General features: G+C 40.4%; 11 non-coding genes across 11 annotated transcripts; 5 read left to right on the top strand and 6 right to left on the bottom strand.

Annotated features, from left to right (window-relative positions):
• Positions 1-3,231: 3,231 nt before the first annotated feature.
• TRNAK-UUU (transfer RNA lysine (anticodon UUU)) lies at positions 3,232-3,304 on the bottom strand. The gene has a single exon. It is a non-coding gene; the product is annotated as a tRNA-Lys (tRNA).
• A 4,565-nt stretch (positions 3,305-7,869) lies between these two features.
• TRNAE-UUC (transfer RNA glutamic acid (anticodon UUC)) lies at positions 7,870-7,941 on the top strand. Its single transcript has one exon. It is a non-coding gene; the product is annotated as a tRNA-Glu (tRNA).
• Positions 7,942-9,430: 1,489 nt separating this feature from the next.
• On the top strand, positions 9,431-9,503 carry TRNAK-UUU (transfer RNA lysine (anticodon UUU)). The gene has a single exon. It is a non-coding gene; the product is annotated as a tRNA-Lys (tRNA).
• A 1,074-nt stretch (positions 9,504-10,577) lies between these two features.
• On the top strand, positions 10,578-10,650 carry TRNAK-UUU (transfer RNA lysine (anticodon UUU)). The gene has a single exon. It is a non-coding gene; the product is annotated as a tRNA-Lys (tRNA).
• Positions 10,651-11,069: 419 nt separating this feature from the next.
• Positions 11,070-11,142, top strand: TRNAR-ACG (transfer RNA arginine (anticodon ACG)). The gene has a single exon. It is a non-coding gene; the product is annotated as a tRNA-Arg (tRNA).
• Positions 11,143-12,291: 1,149 nt separating this feature from the next.
• On the bottom strand, positions 12,292-12,364 carry TRNAR-ACG (transfer RNA arginine (anticodon ACG)). The gene has a single exon. It is a non-coding gene; the product is annotated as a tRNA-Arg (tRNA).
• A 419-nt stretch (positions 12,365-12,783) lies between these two features.
• On the bottom strand, positions 12,784-12,856 carry TRNAK-UUU (transfer RNA lysine (anticodon UUU)). Its single transcript has one exon. It is a non-coding gene; the product is annotated as a tRNA-Lys (tRNA).
• A 1,062-nt stretch (positions 12,857-13,918) lies between these two features.
• TRNAK-UUU (transfer RNA lysine (anticodon UUU)) lies at positions 13,919-13,991 on the bottom strand. The gene has a single exon. It is a non-coding gene; the product is annotated as a tRNA-Lys (tRNA).
• A 1,490-nt stretch (positions 13,992-15,481) lies between these two features.
• TRNAE-UUC (transfer RNA glutamic acid (anticodon UUC)) lies at positions 15,482-15,553 on the bottom strand. Its single transcript has one exon. It is a non-coding gene; the product is annotated as a tRNA-Glu (tRNA).
• Positions 15,554-17,909: 2,356 nt separating this feature from the next.
• Positions 17,910-17,982, top strand: TRNAM-CAU (transfer RNA methionine (anticodon CAU)). Its single transcript has one exon. It is a non-coding gene; the product is annotated as a tRNA-Met (tRNA).
• Positions 17,983-19,021: 1,039 nt separating this feature from the next.
• TRNAM-CAU (transfer RNA methionine (anticodon CAU)) lies at positions 19,022-19,094 on the bottom strand. The gene has a single exon. It is a non-coding gene; the product is annotated as a tRNA-Met (tRNA).
• Positions 19,095-21,763: the final 2,669 nt, after the last annotated feature.

Here is a 21,763-nt window from a genome sequence, read left to right as displayed (position 1 = left end):
TAAGTTATATGTTCATGGAAAGCATTGTTTCGTTAAGGTATGTTTTCAATAAATGCTATTTTCTGTTTGTTTGGGGGAATGTTTGTTGAAACCTAATTAAATTAAAGGATTTTTTCATCAAACAAAACTAAAACATAATTGACATTGATTTTCTTTTACATTTACAATTAAACTTAACTAAAAATTTAAAAATGAGATAGAACTTAGCCATTTTTTGAGTGATTAGTATATTTCCTGACCACTAGTTGAAAAAGCAAGGTACCAGAAGTAAGAGACTGCAGCGGTATGCGGCAGGCACCACCATTTCCCCAGACCACTATGATGCTGAACTCAAGAGGCTTGAAAATAGCAGTGCTTCCAGTGCTATGACCTCACCCTTTATGCTGGGAAGATGGAGATGCAGACTGGGAGCTGCTCCTGCAGGAGATATAGCTGCAGTGATTGAAGACCCAGAAAATTAAATTCTTTCCACCAATGTCCTTGACATTATCAAATATTTCAACATCAGAAACAGATGGTTTTATCAGTGGAAATGACATCTCTTTCATCTAGAATTAAGAAATATTACATACTATATCATCCACACATCCATAACTGCTATAGGAATGATTTAATTTAATTTGTGTTACTATAGGGGAGGGTACTCTAAAAGAATTATTGGGAAGTAGCAACCAGTTAAAAACAAAATGCATTAATCATTCATTTAAAAAGATATTAATGATGTTATCACTTTACCTTGTTCTTTGTATACTTTGATTTTTGTGTGTGATTTTAAGCCATTTTTCTATTCTTGAAGTTTGTTTCTTGAAGTTGTTCTATGAGACATATGTAAGGAACTTGCTTCTCTTTGAACTTCCTGAATTCTTCCACCTTACTGGAAATACTCATAACTATGCTTTGACTGTGCTTTGGAGAGTATTATTTTAAATGTTTTATTGTCTCTGTTCAAGTAAGATAATTTCCATTCATTATGGAGAAACACAACCTTTTCTATAGAAAATACAATGGAGCAGCTGAAATTAGTACAAATATAATAAAGTTTAAGAACAAGAATAGAAACACAAAGTAAAAAGCCCAAACTTATATATATATATATATGTGTATAGATGTGTATTCTACCATATTTATCATTAGGTCTCAGAAGTGTGGTTGATGCAGAGAAAAGACCAGTGTATTTGCTTTGCATAAATGCTTTAGCTGCTGAAAACAAGGAATCTCATTGAATAAAACTAGCTCCTGTTACACAACCCTGGTATGCTTAAAGTTTAACCTCACCCATTTCCAGTTAGAACCAGCTGCTGAAACTCTCCAATAAACTTATTGATGTAGGACAGTTATAATTTCTCTGACCTCATCCTGCCTGGTTCATTTTCAGATACTCGACTTTGGCTACTAGTCCATGGTCTGTGACTTCATCACCCCCACCTTCCTCCTAACATCTACCACAGCAGCAATTTTGTCTGAAAACGTTATGTAAATCAGGGCCTTGATTGTTTTTGTAGCTACAACAAGGTCATATACTCTCCTGCTCATTTGGGTCACCACACTGCATGCTGTTTTATGGGGCAAAAGAGTCACATGCAGCTCTATCAATGACTGAATTACTCTAACCTTATCCTTCAATTGTACATTTGCCAGAAACCAATTCTTGGCAACAAACAATTCAAATTTATACTACTTTCGCTGTATGCCATTTATCTAAGCTCTACCCAAAATTTGTATGTAAAATATCTTAAAAATATACATGAAGAATGCATTAGCAAGGGAATATTTGTGGGGCAAATTAGATCCCTTTAATAACATTTTGTCAAAAAGCAAGACTGTAACTTCAAAAATGTTAGCTTGTATAATCCATATAAACTCTGAGGATTCTGATCCCAACTCCCATTCCCACTGAGGAGACTAACATAAAGGGTGTTCAGAGTGCTGCCTACCTTTCTGCCATCAGAGCTCTGTGATACCCCTGAGCAGCTGCACTGGGGTCTTTTACCTCTATTGCTTCAAGATTGAATTTGTGTGTTCCTCCCAAAAGCAATTACCAGTTATCTTTTCAATAGGTTACAACTTCTACAAGATACTACCTCCTCAAATAGTGACATCACTGATTAGTGCCTCAATATAATTTAACCAATTAATCTCATTAATTCAGTTTTACAAGAGAAATATTTGATAAGAAAGAACAGAAGTACACACACTTCCTCCCCATTCTAGAGGCACACATTCCCTTCTACCTTCTTGGGCAGACGGAAGAGTTGAGATTAACATTTAAAGTGGTTGCTACAAAGCATTCACTCACAAAAAGATTACTCAAGGATGTGTTACAGCCAAAGAATAAGTATTTGATCGAAATAATAAGAATTATTTGCAAAGATCGTTTCTCAAAAATTATAGGATGTTTGAGGGAGATGTAGAGGGGAATGTCACTACCTAAAGAATGAAAAGCACCAGCCAGGGTTTATGTAAATACAGGACTGAGGAAAAAGGACTCCCACCCCTAAACAGTTTATTTCTAGAGAAAGAAAGATGTAATTTTACTGCTGATACTTCTTTGGTTAATATAGTTAAATTTCTCATACCCAACTCAGAAGAGATTTCTTCACAATCTGCTCAGAGAAGAAAAGTCTCTACACTGGTGAAGGCCACCTTCGTATCCCCTCTGCTTTAAGAAAAAGAGATTCTCCTATTTCTCTATTCCTAATTCTCAGAATTTAGCCCAATGCTTTTGTATCCCGTTGTTTTGTGGTTCAGTTGTTTTCAGTTCTGTTTGATTCTTTGTGACCCAATTTGAGGTTTTCTCCAAAGATACTGAAGTAGTTTGCCATTTCCTTTTCCGACTCATTTAGTTGAATTTTTTTTTAATTGCCTAGGGTCACACAACTAATAAATGTCCAAGAGAAGATTTTAATTCAGGAAAACAAGATTTCCTGAATCCAGGCATTGTGATCTATCCATTGTACCATATGACTGTCCCACTTTGCATGGAGTAAGTGCTTAATAAGTACGAAAGAAAGTGAGAAAGAATTCGAGGAAGAAAGGAAGGAAGGAAGGAAGGAAGGAAGGAAGGAAGGAAGGAAGGAAGGAAGGAAGGAAGGAAGGAAGGAAGGAAGGAAGGAAGGAAGGAAGGAAGGAAGGAAGGAAGGTGGGAGGGAGGGAGGAAGGAAGGAAAGGGGTAAGAAGAGTATGTAATCATAGGAAAGAAAGATTTTCTGGCAAAAAAAAAAAAAAACACAGCGCCTAGACAGGGACTTGAACCCTGGACCCTCAGATTAAAAGTCTGATGCTCTACCGACTGAGCTACCCAGGCTATGAAAAAGAATTTTTTGGGAACAATTAATTAGTCAAGTAAATAATATTATTTTTTTTTTATTCCAGGCTACATAAGTGAGCTAAATTTGAGGTAATGATACAATGTCCTAATTGGTATCTTCAATAGATGGTAAAACAGAACTGGAATTTAAGAGAGAAGTTAGGTTTGGGAACATAAATCTGGGATTATTCTGTGTAAATAGGGGATAGGATAAATTCATCAAAGGAATTATTGTTAAAAGACAAGAGCAGAAACTGATGAATTAATCAATATGCAAATGACTATAGTATACAAGATTTATATCATGTAAATAAAAGGCAATCTTAAAGTGAGGCACTGTACAGGAGGAGGAGTCAGGAAAGGACTTTTACAGGTAATTACAGGTTGAGGTTTGAAGAAGGCCAGAGAAGCCAAGAAGCTAAAGTGAGAAGGGAGAGTGTTCTAAGCACTTGCGGCATTAGATAAAAATCATGGCAAGGGACAGAAGGAAGATGGAATAGGAAGCAAATCAAAAAGTCCAGTGTAGTTACATTGCAGTGTAAGTAAAAGGGAGCAAAGTGTAAGAAAATCAGAAGGGAAGAAACATGAAGTACAATAAATGCCAAACAGAGGATTTTATATTTGATTCTGGAAGCAATATGGAGTTATATGGGGGGTAACTGTAGTTTTTTTGGATGTAGGGGTGGAGAGAGGAGTGGGGATGGATGAGAGAGGAAAGGGTGATATGGTCAGACCTGTGCTGTAGAAAGATTAATTTGGCAGCTGAGTGCAGGATGGGCCAAAGAGGAGAGAAAGGAGGCAGAGAAACTCATCATAAGGTTATTGAAATTGTCCAGTGAAAAAAGAAATTATAATTTATTGCCTTTAATATCAACAATCTAAGCTAAATGATCATGTTATTTTTAGTTTGCAAGCTACAAACTGTGATTTATAGAAACAGACCCAGTTATCTAAATAACTGTATAGAATATATTCATCAAAATAGTAGCTAGAAGTAAATATCGTATGATGTGTTAGAAATAAAATGTAATATTAAGAAATAAAATTAAGAGCTTCTGCAATGCAGAAAATGCCTATACCATTTCCCTTACCTCATTGCAGTCTCTGGAAGTTGTGACATGAGGAAACCAGACCCTTAGCCTTGTAGTTTCATTGCTCATGCTTATAAAATTTATGTAACCTGGAAATCTTATTCTCGAACAAACTAAGTGAGTCTGCAGACCTCTGGTTTGTGTGTTTTGCATGTGCAAAATAAAAGTCAGATTTTTATCTCCAGGATTTGGCCAAGTTCTCTTTATTTCTTTCACCAGGTATGGAGTGATGAAACTCTTCTTCATGGTGGTAATAGTGTGAATGAAGAGGTGACTACAGGAGAGATGTCATGACAGACAAGCTGGACAGATTAAATAGGTGGGTGGGTTGAGTGATAGTGTGATAGTGAAAAATCCAAGGTGACTCCCAGTTTCAAGCCTAGGTGACTGGGAGAATGTTGATGTTGTCCATTATATAAGGAAAATCAGAAGTGGGAGGAGGGGGAGCCATAGAGAAGATAATGAGTCATTTAAGACATGTTGAGTTTGAGATGTTTATAGCACATTCTGAACTTTTTTTTTACAATGTTTTTTTTTTTACAATGTTACTGGTTTATGACTCTTCACAACAAAGGGCTGGAGGTATAAAAATGATTTATGAAAGTAGATTTCAATACTTAGAGGCAGGAAGAGACATGATTGCTCTTATATTCAATTTAAATCCTTTAATGATATGCTCTTATTCACTGCACCTCAGCTACACATAGAGTTAATCACAGAGTGAATCTCAAAACTACCCACATGAGGTGAGGAGAGGATATCCATGGATGCCCCATCTGGTAATGATTTTGTGAATATTCTCCAAAGACTGAGGACCTGCCACCAAACGGTCATTCCTTCCCCAATTCCTTTATAAAGAGCTTTTACCCACCAAGAAAATCATGCGCCTCTCCTGATCAGCTTTTCAGCATTTTTGTCTAATTCTCCTCATCTCAACCTGACACCAGTTCATTTTGACCTTTAAACATTCTCTTGAATCCTATCTGGTTCACCTACCTCAGTGCAACTTACAAGGTGTTGGGGTTGATGAAGACTCCCTAAACTCTAATAAGCCACCTTGGACGCTTTCCCTACTCTTCTCCAAAGCCTGTTCCCGTTTTAATGGGTCCTATCATACAAACAGGAGGGGAGGGGACTGTGCCATGTTGCTCCCTGAGATTTCTGCTGGGCTAGGCTAATTTTGTCCAGCGCTCATCTCCAAGTTCTTCTGAATATTCCACATCCCAAATTGTCCAAGGACGTCCTAGCAAGATATCAGGGCCCAGTGAGTATGCATATATTCTGCTCCTGGAGATCTACAGTAAATCGTGTGTATAACGGGCCAGAAGCCTCTCCCAATCTGCCTGTATACTCAGATTCCAGACTATCCATTGCTTTCTGTCAATCTGCAGGCATCCCGAAGTGGGGTATTAGAACACACGTCCCTTCCACCAACCGATGAAGCACCAGGTGCTATTTGGGGTGGGGAGGGCTGCCAGTGCCTGCACCTCCACCCAGTGAGAATTGTGTTGCCTTTAATGTGCCTCTGGTTTTCTGCACCTGTTGTTTCCCACCTGAAATTCAATTCCTTGAGGGCAGGCATTGTTTGATTTTCTAGTTTAAAATCGGAATTTCTAGCCTATATAGTAGACACTGAATGAATGCATGATGATTGGGTACATGGGGAAACAAAATAAAAAGAAATAACATTTCCCCAAGAGAAATGAAAAGAAAGTTTTATTGTTCCTACAATAAGAAGCCTGGAACGCACACATATATAGTTAATTATCTGTCCCTGGTTGTCTAGTGGTTAGGATTCGACCCCAGTTCGATTCCCTGCCAGGGAATGCAGAATTTACTACCTCACCCCAGTTGTCATTTTAGAATGTAGCACAATATGGTCAAGTACGCATGGCATGATGGTTGTCTTGCTCAACTGCTTTCCATCCTTGCTTTTTAAAAAAAAAATAGCATTTCTCACAATAATAAACTCCCTAGGAAAGGCATGAAGAAGGATATAGTAAAAAAAAAAGAAAGAAAGAAAAAGAAAAATGAATGTGATGTAACAAGGGTAAAAAAAAAGTTTTTCTTTCCTCTCTCCCTCCCTTCCTCCCTTTCTCTCTTCCTCCATTCCTCCCATCACCCACCCCCACCCCCCTCCTGCCTCCACAAATAAGTTCATGGCAAAAAATCAGCGATAACATTTACTGTCATACAAGGGAAGAAGTTTCTTTAAGAAGTAAAGGAAAATAGAACAGACTGGAGTCTCCATCGGAAAAAAGCATTTCAGAAATGGCTCACACATTTCAAACAGATAAATGTACTACTCGTTTCTGACACGGAGACTTTAGGGAGTTCGAGGTCTACCTTATCTGAGGATGTCGCCTCCGACACAAAACTAGGTAAGTATCCAGTGAAACCGGAATAGGCTGGGAGGCTAAATCTCCCGTCGTCAAGTAGATTAGCTTTAGAGGACGATAACAAATTAAAAAAAAGACACCTCTGACTAGAAATGCCAAATGCGAAGTTCCTGGTTCCCATCCTTTAATGCTTTAGGGCTCCTGAATGTTTTCAGGATTCGTTTATGGAATAGAGAACTCGATTAGCGTGGGAGTGCAGTTTAGCCGTCATCCGAGAAGCTTTTAAATCAAAAACTAGATTACAATTTAGAAAGGAGTGAGAGGAAAAATGAAAGGTGATCGTGTTTCTTCTTGTTTTGTTTGTGTAGCTTTTGCTAAAAGGAGAAGGAGCAATAGAGAGTGATAGCTACAAAGAATGAAAGGATCTAGAGACCGTTTTTACAAATGCAATAAATTGACAAACATAGCCGCATCTCACGCTGAAATACTTCTCACCTTATCTTGAAATAGACCGTGGTAGTTAGAACTGTAAGGGATCATTTAGTCCATACGCTTCCTTTCATACTTAAAGCTGCACCTGATGGAATTTAAAGGATTTATGCTCTCCACACCGAGAGAAAGAACCGTGGGAGTAGAAACTCAGAAGAAAAACAACTGCTTGCTTACTTGTTTATAGGGGCATATACTTGGGGGTTTTGGTTTTTTAAAAACGAAATTTTTTTTTTTACTCCGTTACAAAAATGAATAGTATGGAAATAGGTTTTGAGTGATAATATATGTATAAGCCTGTGAAATGTGCTTGTCAGCTCCGGGAGGGAAGAGGGGAAGGAGAAAAACTTAATCATGTAAGCATGGGAAAATATTTTACAATAAAGAAAACAAGCATAAAAAATAAATAAAATGAAAATTCCTTGAGGGCAAGGACTGTCCAATTTTGTGATTGAAGTGTCTAACCTGTAAGATAGACACTAATGAATGGGTGTGTATCAATTAGATAGCTGAAAGGATGGAAGAAAGTATTGTGACTCAAAAGAAGAGAAACAGCTTAGTTCTCGCCATTAAGCAGGCCAAAAGAAAGGAAGACTCAAAAAGATACCTATAATTGAAAGCGTGGAAAGCTTTCCGACAGCCTTCCCTGGTGGTCTAGTGGCTAGGATTCGGCGCTTTCACCGCCGCGGCCCGGGTTCGATTCCCGGTCAGGGAAACTTGGCTTTTCTTTCTCTTCTCCACCCCCAGCTCTTTCACTCTGAACCTGACTTCATTTGAGAACCACACTAGATGTAACCGCGAGCCCATCTAAGAAAAAATTTGCCCCCTCACCCCAATTACGGACTTCGAATATTGCCCATATCTTGAGATATGCTTGCTGTGCTAATTTTGCTCCACTACTTCCCATCCCCCCTCTGCCCCTGCTTTTATAAAATGACTAATTTCTCCTAACAGATAATTCCCTAGGTAGGGGAGTGACGATACATCGGGAAATGAATGTAGCTTAGCCAAATGGGGGGATGGGGAAGTAACAACAAGGCATTTTTTTTTCTTTTCTTTTCCTCTTCCTCCTTCTTCGAAAGGTGAAGGGATTCTCTCCTCCTTTGTACATTCTTCATTTCTATTCGCTTCTGCTGTGTGTCTTCTGCTCACACAATGGAAGTGAGGAAACTTCGACGGAGACGTGAGAAGTTACCAGGGCGAAGAACCTAGATGCCGTGGATAATGAGTAAGGAAGACATGGTAACTTCATCGTCCCTCTCATAAAAAAAAAAAAAGACCAAGGAGCTCCTCCACAAAACAGCTCTTTGCCATAACAACAGCGAACCCCAAATACGAAAAAAACCCAGGGATGACATTTACAAGGAAAGTATCTTTCTTTCATTCTTTAATTTAATTGATTAATTTAGAGCATTTTCCCAGGATTGCAAAAATCATGTTCTTTCCCTCCCCCCTCCCCAACCCCCTCCCGTAGCCAATGAGCAATTAATTCCACTGGGTTTTACATGTGTCATTGATCAAGACCTATTTCCATACTATTGATGTTTGCACCAGGGTGATGATCATTTAGAGTCTACATCCCCGATCATATCCCCATCGACCCATGTGATCAAGCAGTTGTTTTTCTTCTGTGTTTCTCTTCCCACAGTTCTTCCTCTGGATGTGGATAGTGTTCTTTCTCATAAGTCCCTCAGAACTGTCCTGGATCATTGGATTGCTGTTAGTAGAGAAGTCCATTCATTACATTCTATTGTGCCACAGTGTATCAGTCTCTGTGTACAATGTTCTCCTGGTTCTGCTTCTTTCACTCTACATCAATTCCTGGAGATCATTCCAGTTCACATGGAATTCCTCCAGTTCATTATTCCTTTGAGCACAATAGTATTCCATCACCAACAGACACCACCATTTGTTCGGTCATTCCCCAATTGAAGGGCATCCCCTCATTTTCCAATTTTTTGCCACCACAAAGAGCGCAGCTATGAGCATTTGATACAAGTCTTTTTCCTTATGATCTCTTTGGGGTTCAAACCCAGCAGTGCTATGGCTGGATGAAAAGTAGGCAGTCTTTTAGCGAAGGGAAGTTTCTTTAAGAGATGAAGAAACATAAAACAGATTGATCTCCATTCAAGAAAAAACTTTTTCGGGGAGTTGAGTACCCACATTTCAACCCACAGGTACTCGGGAGAAGAGTCTCCTTGTGAGCCCGGATAGCTCAGTCGGTAGAGCATCAGACTTTTAATCTGAGGGTCCAGGGTTCAAGTCCCTGTTCGGGCGTATTCAGCCTTTTTTCTCAAACCGAAAACACTGCAAGCAAGGATGGTTAGTTCAGTAAACGGTTTCCCACACTGACACGTCCAAGAATTCGGAGTCTACATCAGGAGCACGTGGTGGCTCAGGCACCAAGCAAAAGCAAAAAGCCAAGAAACCTGACAAGGCTAGGAGGCCAAATCTCAAGTATTGAAGTAGTAGTAGATCAACCTTTAGGGCAGAGAATAACGTCACAGAAAAAAAGGATGCCTCGGTGATCAGACATCCCAAACGCTATCCTTCCACTGGAAGTTCCGGGTTATAATCCTACACTGTTCTTGTTACCGTTTCTGAATATCTCCTGGCTTACTTTATGTGATAGAGAACTCGGTTGCTTGGGAGTTGGGAGGGCAATTCATCAACCAATCAAGACTTTTTCCAAGCCTGGCATTCTTAAACTTTTTTCTTCTTATAGACCCCTTTGAGGAAGGGCTGCTGGGGAAGGCTGAACTGCGACCGGAAAAGAGCGAACTTTAGAATTTTCCAATTTCCGAAGCAAGACATCCATTAAACTAAGTCTGGAACTCCGGGAAATCTCCGTCGATGTCGGCGCGCAAAGGAGAAAGCGAGGCGCGGGCAGCCTAGCTAGCGCTCCCCGGAGTCTCTGAGAGCACCTGGCTCTCCATGGGCCCCTTTAGGGGTTTGTGTTCAAAGAGCAGTCTCGAAAAATAACTAAATGGAAAAAAGGAAGGAAGGAAGGAAGGAAGGAAGGAAGGAAGGAAGGAAGGAAGGAAGGAAGGAAGGAAGGAAGGAAGGAAGGAAGGAAGGAAGGAAGGAAGGAAGGAAGGAAGGAAGGAAGGAAGGAAGGGAAGGAGGGAGGGAGGGAGGAAGACTTTTAAGGGGGAGGGGCGGCCTCTTATCCCTAAGCAGTGGAAAGGTGTTTGTTTGACAGTGACTTGGAACAAGTCCCGGGCTGGGAAATAGTCACCCCTGAGCAAGCTTCTCGAAACTGGTCCTCCACCTCTAAAGAGAAAGAAACACAAAGAGAAATCCACCTTGACCATTTCCTTGTGAAATGCTCGGAAGAATCACTCTTCATGAGCCCGGATAGCTCAGTCGGTAGAGCATCAGACTTTTAATCTGAGGGTCCAGGGTTCAAGTCCCTGTTCGGGCGGACGTGCTTTTTTTTTTTTTTCCTCAAACCGAAAAGACACGCACTGCACCCACCCTTCCACTGACTGTCCAACCGGCCGCTCTCGGTCTCAGAACACAGGGTTGCATTTTGCTCGTTGGAACTTACGGCACGTACAAAGTGGAGGAGGAGGGAAGAAAGGAGACGCTGTCACAAAGAGTCCAGACGGGATCCCAAGAAGAGAAATGGCCTGGACACACACAGGAGGCCAAAGCAGGTTCCCTGGACGTTCCTGGATCGACGAAATTGAATGCTGAGGCGGCACAGGCTCCGCGTGGACTTTCGCTCCTTCCAGAAACTCCGAGTCGGGAAGAGGAGGCTCGAGAGCACAGTGAAAATTACTTTCAAAGGAACTCGGCTTAACTACATTAAGTTTGCGAGAGGACTTAACCTTCAACCAAGGGCCAGTGGCGCAACGGATAACGCGTCTGACTACGGATCAGAAGATTCTAGGTTCGAATCCTGGCTGGCTCGGTTACCCTTTTCCTAAAAATGTTTCTCAGAGTTACCAACGCCAACTCTAGCTATGAACTCCGCTCCTAGTTAGGTAAAATACGGACTAACCAAAGGTGTCAAGTCTTGAATTGGGGAAGAAATTCTCGCGTTCTCCAAAATCGAAATACGCATTGAGGTTTTGAAAAAAAATATTTTTCAGTTGAATTCTTATTCCGATTTAACAAGCATCAAGTGAACCGGGCATTTATCATATGCATAGTAGAACAATAGATAGAAGATTGTACACGAAATTACAATTCTATATAATGTTCCGCTGAAGCTCTCCGTGGACTGGAGATCTTTGCACCCTAATATTTTCACATCCCACCATTCCTGACAGCTAAATTAAAGATCATAAACACTGTTTGTTGATCAAGCTCAGAAGCTCAAATTGTTGATGGAAGGATTGAGTATTCTTACTGTTCATTTCACTTTCAACCTCTGAACAGCTTAAAACAACGAAGGCAACAACAGAGCAATAACAGGAAAATATGATTTTTTTTTTGCAGAAGTTTAACCATTTGTAAATTCTAAATGATCACCCCAGTGCAAATATCAATAATATGGAAATAGCTCTTGATGAATGGCACATGAAAACCCAGTGGAATTGTGCGTTGGCTATCGGAGGGGTGGTGGTAGGAGAGAAGGGAAAGAACATGAATCCTGTAACCATGGAAAAAATGTTCTTAATTAATCAATAAAATTAAATTTAAAAAAAAGTTTAGCTTCTTAGTGATCAGGCGTGCACTTGGAAGAGTTCAAATACTGGAAATGTTCTTTGAGTTTCTAGATGTGTATGTAATTTCCACCCAGGAACTGATTGCAGTGCTTCGGCTCACCCAATTAGACGAAAAGAAATGGGGATTTACGAACGCATTGTATTAACACAAAACATTTCAAACCCGGAGGGAAATAAATTCTGAATTTTCAAATGGACCAGGACTCAGAAAGATTAAGTTTAAAAAGCCGGAAATGGTCTATTACCAATTATCTTCCAAATTCTTATGACTCAGAGATTTTCCTCCTCATTATTTTCTATATTTTGGAAACGACAGTTATCTTGTTTATTTGTCAGCCCGGTTTTCTAAAGTACAAAGAGAAACCTGTTTCCTTTAGGAAAAGGATAACCGAGCCAGCCAGGATTCGAACCTAGAATCTTCTGATCCGTAGTCAGACGCGTTATCCGTTGCGCCACTGGCCCTTGGTTGAAGGTTAAGTCCTCTCGCAAACTTAATGTAGTTAAGCCGAGTTCCTTTGAAAGTAATTTTCACTGTGCTCTCGAGCCTCCTCTTCCCGACTCGGAGTTTCTGGAAGGAGCGAAAGTCCACGCGGAGCCTGTGCCGCCTCAGCATTCAATTTCGTCGATCCAGGAACGTCCAGGGAACCTGCTTTGGCCTCCTGTGTGTGTCCAGGCCATTTCTCTTCTTGGGATCCCGTCTGGACTCTTTGTGACAGCGTCTCCTTTCTTCCCTCCTCCTCCACTTTGTACGTGCCGTAAGTTCCAACGAGCAAAATGCAACCCTGTGTTCTGAGACCGAGAGCGGCCGGTTGGACAGTCAGTGGAAGGGTGGGTGCAGTGCGTGTCTTTTCGGTTTGAGGAAAAAAAAAAAAAAGCACGTCCGCCCGAACAGGGACTTGAACCCTGGACCCTCAGATTAAAAGTCTGATGCTCTACCGACTGAGCTATCCGGGCTCATGAAGAGTGATTCTTCCGAGCATTTCACAAGGAAATGGTCAAGGTGGATTTCTCTTTGTGTTTCTTTCTCTTTAGAGGTGGAGGACCAGTTTCGAGAAGCTTGCTCAGGGGTGACTATTTCCCAGCCCGGGACTTGTTCCAAGTCACTGTCAAACAAACACCTTTCCACTGCTTAGGGATAAGAGGCCGCCCCTCCCCCTTAAAAGTCTTCCTCCCTCCCTCCCTCCTTCCCTTCCTTCCTTCCTTCCTTCCTTCCTTCCTTCCTTCCTTCCTTCCTTCCTTCCTTCCTTCCTTCCTTCCTTCCTTCCTTCCTTCCTTCCTTCCTTCCTTCCTTCCTTCCTTTTTTCCATTTAGTTATTTTTCGAGACTGCTCTTTGAACACAAACCCCTAAAGGGGCCCATGGAGAGCCAGGTGCTCTCAGAGACTCCGGGGAGCGCTAGCTAGGCTGCCCGCGCCTCGCTTTCTCCTTTGCGCGCCGACATCGACGGAGATTTCCCGGAGTTCCAGACTTAGTTTAATGGATGTCTTGCTTCGGAAATTGGAAAATTCTAAAGTTCGCTCTTTTCCGGTCGCAGTTCAGCCTTCCCCAGCAGCCCTTCCTCAAAGGGGTCTATAAGAAGAAAAAAGTTTAAGAATGCCAGGCTTGGAAAAAGTCTTGATTGGTTGATGAATTGCCCTCCCAACTCCCAAGCAACCGAGTTCTCTATCACATAAAGTAAGCCAGGAGATATTCAGAAACGGTAACAAGAACAGTGTAGGATTATAACCCGGAACTTCCAGTGGAAGGATAGCGTTTGGGATGTCTGATCACCGAGGCATCCTTTTTTTCTGTGACGTTATTCTCTGCCCTAAAGGTTGATCTACTACTACTTCAATACTTGAGATTTGGCCTCCTAGCCTTGTCAGGTTTCTTGGCTTTTTGCTTTTGCTTGGTGCCTGAGCCACCACGTGCTCCTGATGTAGACTCCGAATTCTTGGACGTGTCAGTGTGGGAAACCGTTTACTGAACTAACCATCCTTGCTTGCAGTGTTTTCGGTTTGAGAAAAAAGGCTGAATACGCCCGAACAGGGACTTGAACCCTGGACCCTCAGATTAAAAGTCTGATGCTCTACCGACTGAGCTATCCGGGCTCACAAGGAGACTCTTCTCCCGAGTACCTGTGGGTTGAAATGTGGGTACTCAACTCCCCGAAAAAGTTTTTTCTTGAATGGAGATCAATCTGTTTTATGTTTCTTCATCTCTTAAAGAAACTTCCCTTCGCTAAAAGACTGCCTACTTTTCATCCAGCCATAGCACTGCTGGGTTTGAACCCCAAAGAGATCATAAGGAAAAAGACTTGTATCAAATGCTCATAGCTGCGCTCTTTGTGGTGGCAAAAAATTGGAAAATGAGGGGATGCCCTTCAATTGGGGAATGACCGAACAAATGGTGGTGTCTGTTGGTGATGGAATACTATTGTGCTCAAAGGAATAATGAACTGGAGGAATTCCATGTGAACTGGAATGATCTCCAGGAATTGATGTAGAGTGAAAGAAGCAGAACCAGGAGAACATTGTACACAGAGACTGATACACTGTGGCACAATAGAATGTAATGAATGGACTTCTCTACTAACAGCAATCCAATGATCCAGGACAGTTCTGAGGGACTTATGAGAAAGAACACTATCCACATCCAGAGGAAGAACTGTGGGAAGAGAAACACAGAAGAAAAACAACTGCTTGATCACATGGGTCGATGGGGATATGATCGGGGATGTAGACTCTAAATGATCATCACCCTGGTGCAAACATCAATAGTATGGAAATAGGTCTTGATCAATGACACATGTAAAACCCAGTGGAATTAATTGCTCATTGGCTACGGGAGGGGGTTGGGGAGGGGGGAGGGAAAGAACATGATTTTTGCAATCCTGGGAAAATGCTCTAAATTAATCAATTAAATTAAAGAATGAAAGAAAGATACTTTCCTTGTAAATGTCATCCCTGGGTTTTTTTCGTATTTGGGGTTCGCTGTTGTTATGGCAAAGAGCTGTTTTGTGGAGGAGCTCCTTGGTCTTTTTTTTTTTTTTATGAGAGGGACGATGAAGTTACCATGTCTTCCTTACTCATTATCCACGGCATCTAGGTTCTTCGCCCTGGTAACTTCTCACGTCTCCGTCGAAGTTTCCTCACTTCCATTGTGTGAGCAGAAGACACACAGCAGAAGCGAATAGAAATGAAGAATGTACAAAGGAGGAGAGAATCCCTTCACCTTTCGAAGAAGGAGGAAGAGGAAAAGAAAAGAAAAAAAAATGCCTTGTTGTTACTTCCCCATCCCCCCATTTGGCTAAGCTACATTCATTTCCCGATGTATCGTCACTCCCCTACCTAGGGAATTATCTGTTAGGAGAAATTAGTCATTTTATAAAAGCAGGGGCAGAGGGGGGATGGGAAGTAGTGGAGCAAAATTAGCACAGCAAGCATATCTCAAGATATGGGCAATATTCGAAGTCCGTAATTGGGGTGAGGGGGCAAATTTTTTCTTAGATGGGCTCGCGGTTACATCTAGTGTGGTTCTCAAATGAAGTCAGGTTCAGAGTGAAAGAGCTGGGGGTGGAGAAGAGAAAGAAAAGCCAAGTTTCCCTGACCGGGAATCGAACCCGGGCCGCGGCGGTGAAAGCGCCGAATCCTAGCCACTAGACCACCAGGGAAGGCTGTCGGAAAGCTTTCCACGCTTTCAATTATAGGTATCTTTTTGAGTCTTCCTTTCTTTTGGCCTGCTTAATGGCGAGAACTAAGCTGTTTCTCTTCTTTTGAGTCACAATACTTTCTTCCATCCTTTCAGCTATCTAATTGATACACACCCATTCATTAGTGTCTATCTTACAGGTTAGACACTTCAATCACAAAATTGGACAGTCCTTGCCCTCAAGGAATTTTCATTTTATTTATTTTTTATGCTTGTTTTCTTTATTGTAAAATATTTTCCCATGCTTACATGATTAAGTTTTTCTCCTTCCCCTCTTCCCTCCCGGAGCTGACAAGCACATTTCACAGGCTTATACATATATTATCACTCAAAACCTATTTCCATACTATTCATTTTTGTAACGGAGTAAAAAAAAAAATTTCGTTTTTAAAAAACCAAAACCCCCAAGTATATGCCCCTATAAACAAGTAAGCAAGCAGTTGTTTTTCTTCTGAGTTTCTACTCCCACGGTTCTTTCTCTCGGTGTGAAGAGCCTTCTTTGTCATAAATTCCTCAGGGAAGAAGGAACTTGCATTTTAGTCGAGAAACAACAGATGCAAAGACAACCACCGGAACCCTTCAGGGTGAAGGGGCAGACATCCCAGTCCAAACGAACAGAGGAGCACTTTGGCTGGTCTCAGACTAACGGATACAAATTCTGTAAATCCAGCCTGAAGAAACAGAGTTGCTTCTGTCCGGTTACACACAAGGTACTGTAGAACTCCAGCGTGTGGCACACTCATTCCACCCGGAAGCTCGGACGCCCTGGGGGTAGTGTAGGGTCTGGAAACGCTGGAGGAAATCAGTACAGCCAAGCAGAAAGTATATAGGTAGCAGTGTAGCACAGTCTTCCCCTGACAGTTTAATGGGACCGGTTTAACCAGAAAGAGGGTTTCGGAGAAGGGAGGGGACAACATCCAGGGTGGCTGACTAGGGTTTAAGAGAATCTTCGTCAAGCTCATCATTTTGTAAATGTGACCCAGGTATTCCCCAAATAAGTGGCCAAATGATACAAATAGGCAATTCTCAGAATAAAAAAAAAATCAAAATTATGTATATGCCCTTAAGAATTTCTCCAAGTTAAAAAAAAAAAAAAACTCCTTCTTTCATAATGAAACACATGCCATCTACCTCCTTACCCAGAGGTGGCAGAGTTAAGGTGGAGATTCAAACATATATTTTGAAAGGCTCTGTCAATTCTAGGATTTGGTTTGCATGACTATACATATTTGTTATAAGAGATTTGTGGTGGTTTTTTTTTTTTTTTGGTTTGTTTGTTTGTTTTTTACTGTAGGAGGTGAGTAAAAGGGAGACAAAACTGATAGTTACTAACTAGATTAATAAAACTTAATTTAAAAATAAAACCACTCAATCACTTTTTGATCACTTCCTTCAAGGACTTTTCTTGTCAGCCCATTAAAACCATTGTCAGGAGATACATTCATTAACAGAAGTAATCCAAGACCATCTTGGGTGAATCCTTACCCTATTACCATTAACGTGGATCCTTCTGAGTCCCTAGCCTTGATCTAACCACCGTAAATTTTATTTATTTCACCCTGGGTCGGGATCCTCTTCTTGGCCTGTCTGGAGAGTGAAGAACTGAACTATTTAGGAGGGAAATGCTTCAAGGTGTATAAAACCTCTTCTGTATTTTGCCTCTCCTTTTCTGCCACCTCCTTCCCCTTCCAGTGTTTTCCTTTTGAGATTACAATTCATTTACATGTACATATCTTGTATTTACCTAGTTATTTAGATGTTGTCTCCCTCACTAGAATGTGAGATCCTGGAAGGTAGGGGATGTATTTTTGTCTCTGTTTCCCCAGAGCATAGCAAAAAGTGCCTGGAACATTTAATGTTTGTTGACTTACTGAATTGAACGGGAAATAGAAAAACAAAAAAGGAGAGTCCCTGCCTTCAAAGAAGCTTACATTCTATTGGAGACATAGTATGAGGAGGAAGAATGAATCCAATTGCAAGTACATTTCCCTTCGTCCAGGTCCTATAATACAGTTCCATGAGATGTGGTCAAAGAAGTGTCATCACTCCCAGTGACGGATAGGGAGCGGTTGGTATGAATTGTCTTCTCAGGGGCTGAAACCAAATTTTCTTCATAAAGCAGAACCTGGAAAAAAATATGAGACATATAACGAGCTTAAGAATCCCCTTCTAGAATCTATGAGGCTGGAGTGGGGGGATGTTTCTACAATTCTAAGAGAATTGTTAAAAATAAACCAATTTACAATCACTTTGATAATTGAAAACAAGGAAGCCTCTTTTTCAAGAATTTATGATTGATGCTTTCTTTTTCTCGCGAAGCCTTCTTAGCGCAGTAGGCAGCGCGTCAGTCTCATAATCTGAAGGTCCTGAGTTCGAGCCTCAGAGAGGGCAGAAGCTTTTCAATGTCAATAGGAAAAAATGTCTTCCTTATTCTTCTTCTCCAAGAAGTGTCTTAGTGTTAACAGAAAGAGAAAATCAAATAATGTGACTGGTTCCAGGAGAAAAGCATGTCGGAAGATTCTAATAGATCAGTAGTATACTGGAACTGAAGAGGAAAGCTCTCCGCTCAGTCGAAAGGAAATAGGATCTATAAACTTTCGAAAGTACAATCAAAATCTTAATTAGCAGAAGAAACAAATGCAATTTGTTCGGATTTCAGGTTTTAACTCTTGTAATTCTCTTCAAAAGGACGCCACTCCTTCCATCTTCACTGACACAAAATATATACTAGGAAAAACTGCCTCACTATCCACCATAAAATGATTGAAAGAAAAAAGACTGGAGAGACTCAACTTTTTACAAAATAAGTGACTGATTTAATCTCTAAGGGGAGAAAGAATATTATTCTCCCTCTGCTCTCTGCCCAATATAGACAAAAACGAAAGTAATATCTGAGCACAATCACTATAAACGGGTTTTAAGGTTTTATAAATTACACCCTCTCTCACACTCCCGAAGAAAGGAAGTGAGTGGGGGAAAGGCTTCTTTTTCCAAATTGAACTAAAGCAGCTAGCTAAAGCAAATGTTCTCATTAAAAAGGAGGGCAACGCCATCTAGTGGAAATTTAAGACAACGCGATTACGGAATATTCAGTAGGGACTTGAAACCACTGAACTGGCTTAAAAGAAGGAAAAGAGGAGGAGGAGAGAAGAGAAGAAGAGAGGGGAGGGGACAGAAAAGGAAAGGAGGGGAAAGGAGAGGAGAGGGGAGGAGAGCAGGAGAGGAGAGGGGAGGGGAGAGGAGGGGAAAACGGAGGGGAGAGGAGGGGAAAGGAAAGGAAGGGAGGGCAAGGGAGGAGAGGAAAGGAAGAAAGAAAAGAGAAGAGAAAATAAGACACAAACTAGATTTACCTCTTTCTGTTAACACTAAGACACTTCTTGGAGAAGAAGAATAAGGAAGACATTTTTTCCTATTGACATTGAAAAGCTTCTGCCCTCTCTGAGGCTCGAACTCAGGACCTTCAGATTATGAGACTGACGCGCTGCCTACTGCGCTAAGAAGGCTTCGCAAGAAAAAGAAAGCATCAATCATAAATTCTTGAAAAAGAGGCTTCCTTGTTTTCAATTATCAAAGTGATTGTAAATTGGTTTGTTTTTAACAATTCTCTTAGAATTGTAGAAACATCCCCCCACTCCAGCCTCATAGATTCTAGAAGGGGATTCTTAAGCTCGTTATATGTCTCATATTTTTTTCCAGGTTCTGCTTTATGAAGAAAATTTGGTTTCAGCCCCTGAGAGGACAATTCATACCAACCGCTCCCTATCCGTCACTGGGAGTGATGGCACTTCTTTGACCACATCTCATGGAACTGTATTATAGGACACAGAAAGAGGAAATCAAATAATGTGATTGGTTCCAGGAGAAAAGCACGTGGTAAGATTCTGATAGATCAGTAGTATACTGGACGAATGAAGATCTTATTTTCTCCTAGTTTGTGTCTTAGTATTCATTGCTTCTCTCTCTAAAAGTGAAAGTTAAGAGACTATCTCTCGAGTTTTGCCAGGAATTTCATGTCCATTCACACTTGTTTTTACTTCAATTCAGATATATTTACTTTGAACAATACTGAAAATATGTCCTGAACAAGACATGTTCATAAAAGGAGGTATCAATCACAGTTCCTATATGGGAATGGATATTAATCTGAAGGATGAAGGAAAAGAGTTGTTTATGAATCAAAGAGCAATAACTCAGATTTTCCCTGTAAAACCACTTGTTTGTGAGTCTGAGGCACCAGTCTTGTGATTTATAATCAATTAGCTGAACCAGTTGATGAGAGAGGAATGATATAAGAGAGAAGCACCATATGAGTAACCATACTCCAGAATTCCTCAGGGAACAATTTGAAATTAGTCTTCAAAGGGTGACACAAATAAAGAGAATATGGGAGCAGAGATGGAGAAGCAAGACATCAAATAATAAAATGGGATTATTGGGTGATTAATAAAAAACAATGGCTAACATTTATATAAGATTATGTGTAGGGCACTGTGCTAAAGCATCTTACATTTATCATCTCTTTTGATTCTCACAACAACCCAGGAAGATAGAGGCTATTTTTATCAACATTTTACAGATTGAGAAAGTGAGGCAAACAAAAGTTTAGTGACTAACTCAGGGTCACACAGATAGTAAATAACTAAGGCTAAATTTGAATTGTCTTCACAATTTCAAACCCAGTACTCTACCCATTGGGAAACTGATCATTTGCAGTGATATTGGGAAAGGAATTCCTTACTAAGAAGGGTCTGAATGATTCCTGAAGCCTCCCCTCCCCATTAACAATTTTATGATTAACAATTATAACTTTTCACCAAAAAGAGGCTTACCATAACAAAATACAAAGAATAAGTGTTCCTCTGGTGTTCCAGATATGACATTTGCCTTATTAGTAGAAGTAACTGATCCTTAGTAAAAATTAAGCTTATTCTTTTTAAAATTTTATTTTTATTTATTTTTTTATTTCAAAAATCAAAGTGCCCCCAATTTGTGTGGCACCAGGGTAATTCTCTAAGTTACCAGAATCAATCATTCCTCTCTCATCAACTGGTTCAGCTAATTGATTATAAATCACAAGACTGGTGCCTCAGACTCACAAACAAGTGGTTTTACAGGGAAAATCTGAGTTATTGCTCTTTGATTCATAAACAACTCTTTTCCTTCATCCTTCAGATTAATATCATTCCCATATAGGAACTGTGATTGATACCTCCTTTTATGAACATGTCTTGTTCAGGACATATTTTCAGTATTGTTCAAAGTAAATATATCTGAATTGAAGTAAAAACAGGTGTGAATAGACATGAAATTCCTGGCAAAACTCAAGAGATAGTCTCTTAACTCTTAACTAAAAAAAGCAAAAGAATGTTATATATATATATATGTAGATACATAAACATATGATATGAATTTCATTAATTAATATAGCAAAGTTTCTCATGTTGTCCTTGAACATCAGATGGCGGTTAAAAGGACTCAGAAATAGTTGAATGACCCAAAATCTAATTCTAGAATAATCTGGAGAAAGATCTCTAGTGAACAAATGAATGAAAAAGCATACATTAAGCATTACCTGGATGCTAGACACTATACTAAGCAATGAGAATACAAATAGAAAAGAACACGGACTTGTACTCACAGAACTTTCATTCTAATAAAGGAAGACAACATATAGATTGTACTAGAGTCTTAGAGTGATGTTTTTCATTGGGAAGACACAAGGATGTCTTTACAGGCAGTTGATTGACATATTCTTTCTAAGAATGATAGTGTTTACTTGATTTTTGTTCTCATATTGAGGATGGGGGTATAACACATAATATGCTTTTGGGAAATACCTCTTCTAGTAGCTGCAGTTGTCACCTTCCTTCAAATCCAGACACCCCAGGACAACAGCTTCCCTGGTCGCCTGAGAGGGGACTGACTGGCCAGTTTGAGAGAGTCAAAGACCTGACCTACCTTTCAAGACAGAGAAATTACCTCCTCAACCCCTTCCCTTGGCCAGAGATCCAGAGTTTACCTACCCACCTCCTCACCCACTTGAAGTTTAAACATGTTTGGATGAGTTATGTTTGGAAAGTGGGAACATCCTTTCTTTTCCTCCATTGAGGTTGCTATATTCCATTCATCAACAATGGTTGGTTTTCCAGGGTGGGAAATGGCTAGAGTACAG

Source organism: Monodelphis domestica, chromosome 3 (genome assembly GCF_027887165.1).
Source record: "Monodelphis domestica isolate mMonDom1 chromosome 3, mMonDom1.pri, whole genome shotgun sequence".
Classification (NCBI taxonomy): Eukaryota; Metazoa; Chordata; class Mammalia; order Didelphimorphia; family Didelphidae; genus Monodelphis; species Monodelphis domestica.
This window is presented reverse-complemented; position numbering and strand designations above follow the sequence as displayed.